This window comes from Salmo salar, unplaced genomic scaffold, assembly GCF_905237065.1.
Source record: "Salmo salar unplaced genomic scaffold, Ssal_v3.1, whole genome shotgun sequence".
Lineage (NCBI taxonomy): Eukaryota > Metazoa > Chordata > Actinopteri > Salmoniformes > Salmonidae > Salmo > Salmo salar.
The window spans coordinates 77,501-82,500 of NW_025548700.1; the positions used below are offsets into that span (position 1 = coordinate 77,501).

At 48.5% G+C, this 5,000-nt stretch overlaps 1 protein-coding gene across 1 annotated transcript in view; it reads left to right on the forward strand.

Moving 5' to 3' along the window:
* Window positions 1-5,000, forward strand: part of LOC106595170 (caspase recruitment domain-containing protein 11) — a 152,258-nt gene that overhangs the window by 51,872 nt on the left and 95,386 nt on the right. The window lies entirely within an intron of this gene.

The following is a 5,000-nucleotide window of genomic DNA, read 5'->3' on the forward strand; positions in this document are numbered from 1 at the left end:
CTGGTCCTTTACCCAGCACCGGGACAGTTTAGCCCTGAACATGGTTCCCTCTGCCAGGAGTCTTCTTCCAGCAACGCTGGTCCTTTACCCAGCACCGGGACAGTTTAGCCCTGAACCTGGTTCCCTCTGCCAGGAGGCTTCTTCCAGCAACGCTGGTCCTTTACCCAGCACCGGGACAGTTTAGCCCTGAACATGGTTCCCTCTGCCAGGAGTCTTCTTCCAGCAACGCTGGTCATTTACCCAGCACCGGGACAGTTTAGCCCTGAACCTGGTTCCCTCTGCCAGGAGTCTTCTTCCAGCAACGCTGGTCCTTTACCCAGCACCGGGACAGTTTAGCCCTGAACATGGTTCCCTCTGCCAGGAGGCTTCTTCCAGCAACGCTGGTCCTTTACCCAGCACCGGGACAGTTTAGCCCTGAACCTGGTTCCTTTAGCACCTCGGACTCAGTGACCACCTGCAGGGAGAAACTTTGTATCGGGGCAGGGGGAAAAAAGAGGAAGGAGCATCAGGGATAGTCGCATTAGAAGGGAGTGAGAGTTGAGGAAATGTTGGATGGGCAAGGAGGCATGGCTGAGTCAAATAGGAACCCTGACTTAATGAAGTGGTGATTAGAAGAGCTCAGCCATGTGCTTCTTGTCAGTAACAACCACATCATCAACATTAAGGGTCATGGGCAGCTGTGAGGAGGAGGATTTATTCTCCAGGTTTAACCGTTTTTCCAGTTTGTTGGAAGATAGCGCCAACAGAGATGTTAGCCTCGCTTCGAGTCCTTAGGAAACTATGCTGTTTTTTTTTTTTTTATGTATCATTTCTTACATTGTTACCCCAGGAAATCTTAAATCTTATTACATACAGGCGGGAAGAATTAATTGGATATAAGAGCGATGTCAACTTACCAACATTACGACCAGGAATACAGCTTTCCCGAAGCGGATCCTCTGTTTGGACCACCACCCAGGACAATGGATCGGATCCCAGAAGCCGAACCAAAACAACGGCGCCGCAGAAGGGGCAGACGGAGCGGTCTTCTGGTCAGGTTCCGTAGACGTGCAAAGCGCCCACCGCTCCCGAGTATACTACTCGCCAATGTCCAGTCTCTTGACAACAAGGTGGACAAAATTCGAGCAAGGGTGGCCTTCCAGAGAGACATCAGAGATTGTTTCACGGAAACATGGCTCTCTCGGGATATGTTGTCGGAATCGGTTCAGCCACCGGGCTTCTCCATGAATCGCGCCGACAGAGATAAACACCTCTCTGGGAAGAGGAAGGGTGGGAGTGTATGCTTCATGATTAACAACTCGTGGTGTAATCGTAACAACATACAGGAACTCAAGTCCTTCTGCTCACCCAACCACCCAACCTTACAATCAAATGCCGGCCATATTACCTCCCAAGAGAATTCTCGTCAGTTATCGTCCCAGCTGTGCTGTGTACACTCCCCCTCAAGCAGACAGCAAGACGACCCTCAAGGAACTTCACTGGACTCAATGTACACCGGAAACCGTGTACATCCCGAGGCTGTATTTTATTGTAGCCGGGGATTTTAACAAAACAAATCTGAGAACAAGGCTCCCTAAAATTCTATCAGCATATTGAATTGCAGTGATGATCACAGGGGGTAAATACACTCGATCACTGCTACTCTAACTTCCGTGATGCATACAAAAGCCCTCCCCTGCCATCCCTTTGCTCCTTCCGTCTCATAGGCAGAAACTCAAACAGGATGTACCAGTGACTAGAACCCTTAAAACGCTGGTCTGAACCAATCGGGGATAATACACGCTTCAAGATTGCTTTGATCTCATGGACTAGGATATGTTCCGGTCAGCCTCAGAGAACAACATCAATCTATTCGCTGACTCGGTGAGTGAGTTTATAAGGAAGGGCATTGGAGATGTTGTACCCACTGTGACTATTCAAACGTCCCCTAACCAGAAACCGTGGATGGATGGCGGCATTCGCACAAACCTGAAAGCACGATCCACCTCATTTAACCATGGAAAGAGATCTGGGAATACGGCTGTATATAAACAGTGTAGCTATTCCCTCCGCAAGGCAATCAAACAAGCGAAATGCCGTTACAGGGACAAGGTGGAGTCGCAATTCAACGGCTCAGACACGAGACGTTTGTGGCCAACAGGAAATCACAGACTACAAAAAGAAATCCAGCCACGTCACGGACACCGACGTCTTGCTTCCAGACAAACTAAACACCTTTGCCTGCTTTGAGGATAATACAGTGCCACCGTCATGGCCTGCTAACAAGGACTGCCCCCTCCTTCTTTGTGGATGACGTGAGTAAAACATTTAAACGTGTTAACCCTCGCAAGGCTGCCGGCCCAGACGGCATCCCTAGCCGCGTCCTCAGAGCATGCGCAGACTAGCTGGCTGGTGTGTTTACGGACATATTCAATCGCTCCCCATCCCAGTCTGCTGTCCCCACATGCTTCAAGATGGCCACCATTGTTCCTGTACCCAAGAAGGAAAAGATAACTGAACTAAATGACTACCGCCCCGTAGCACACACCTCTGTCATCATGAAGTGCTTTGAGCGACTAGACAAGGATCATATCACCTCCACCTTACCGGCCACCCTAGACCCACTCCAATTTGCATACCGCCCCAACAGGTCCACAGACGATGCAATCGCCATCACACTGCACACTGCCCTATCCCATCTGGGCAAGACGACTACCTATGTAAGAATGCTGTTGATTGACTACAGCTCAGCATTCAACACCATAGTACCCTACAAGCTCATCATCAAGCTGGAGGCCATGGATCTCAACCCTGTCCTGTACAATTGGGTCCAGGACTTTCTGACGAGCCGCCCCCAGGTGGTGAAGGTAGGAAACAACATCTCCACTTCGCTGACCCTCAACACTGGGACCCACAAGGGTACGTGCTCAGCCCCCTCCTGCACTCCCCTGTTCACCCATGAGTTCCTCGGTGTACACATCACAGACAAACTGAAGTGGAGTCACCCACACAGACAGTGTGGTGAAGAAGGCGCAACAGCGCCTCCTCAACCTCAGGAGGCTGCAGAAATGTGGCTTGTCACCGAAAACCCTGACAAACTTTTACAGATGCACAATTGAGAGCATCTTGTCGGGCTGTATCACCGCATGGTACGGCAACTGTTCCACCCACAACTGCAGGGCTCTCCAGAGGGTGGTGCGATCTTCCCAACGCATCACCGGGGGCAAACTACCTGCCCTCCAGGACACCTACACCACCCGATGTCACAGGAAGGCCAAAAAGATCATCAAGGACAACAACCACCCGAGCCACTTCCTGTTCACCCTGCTATCATCCAGAAGGCGAGGTCAGTACAGGTGCATCAAAGCTGGAACCGAGAGACTGCTAAACAGCTTCTGTTTCAAGGCCATCAGACTGCTAAACAGCCATCACTAACTCAGAGAGGCTGCTGCCTACATCGAGACGCAATCACTGGCCACTTGAATAAATGGATCAATAGTCACTTTAAACAATGCCACTTTAATAATGTTTACATATCTTACATTAGTCATATCATATGTATATACTGTATTTTATACCATCTATTGTACCTTGACTGTGCCACCTGGACATCGCTCATCCATATATTTATATGTACATATTCTCATTCACCCCTTTAGATGTGTGTGTATTAGGTAGTTGTTGGGGAATTGGTAGATTACTTGTTAGATATTACTGCACTGTCGGAACTAGAAGCACAAGCATTTCACTACACTCACAATAACACCTGCTAACCATGTGTATGGACCAATAACATTTGATTTGATTTCAGAACTTCTTGGGTTTAGACCCACAGAGCGAGAACTGCTCCTTAAAGTACCTATTTTTGGTCAGCCTGAGTCCACTTATTTCTCATTTGCCTGAACGAGTCAGCCTGAGTCCACTTATTTCTCATTTGCCTGAACGAGTCAGCCTGAGTGCGCGTGTGCCGAGCAATTTGCCAAATGGAATCTGGTCATGGTCAAATGTTTTTCATTCTCATTTCCTTCATGGGCGCGTATTTGGTAACTGAACATATCCCAAAAGATGGTCCAAGGGCTTTTTTATGAAGAGGGGATCAAGCTGATTCTACACCGATTCAGAGACCAGGTCATGAAGGAAGGCTTGTTCATTACAGAAAACACAACGTCAGTCAATCTGGAAAATGTTAAAGAACTTTTAAAGTTTATTCAAGTGCAGTCACAAAAACCATCAAACACTGTGATGAGATTGACTCTCATGAGGATCGCCACAGGAAAGGAAGACCCAGGGTTACCGCTGCTGCAGAGGATAAGTTCATTAGAGTTACCAGCTTCATGAGGATCGCCACAGGAAAGGAAGACCCAGGGTTACCTCTGCTGCAGAGGATAAGTTCATTAGAGTTACTAGCTTCATGAGGACCGCCACAGGAAAGGAAGACCCAGGGTTACCTCTGCTGCAGAGGATAAGTTCATTAGAGTTACCAGCTTCATGAGGACCTCCACAGGAAAGGAAGACCCAGAGTTTCCTCTGCTGCAGAGGATAAGTTCATTAGAGTTACTAGCTTCATGAGGACCGCCACAGGAAAGGAAGACCCAGGGTTACCGCTGCTGCAGAGGATAAGTTCATTAGAGTTAACTGCACCTCAGATTGCAGCCCAAATAAATGCTTCACAGAGTTCAAGTAACAGACACATCTCAACATCAACTGTTCAGAGGAGACTGCGTGAATCAGACCTTCATGGTCGAATTGCTGCAAAGAAACCACTACTAAAGGACATCAATAAGAAGAAGAGACCTGCTTGGGCCAAGAAACACGAGCGATGGACATTAGACCGATGGAAATCTGTCCTTTGTTCTGATGAGGCAAATTTGAGATTTTTGGTTCCAACCGCCGTGTCTTTGTGAGACGCAGAGTAGATGAATGGATGATCCCCACAAATGTGGTTCCCGTCGTGAAGCATGGAGGAAGAGGTGTGATGGTGTGGGGGTGCTTTGAGATTGAGATGTTTTGGGATGAGTTGG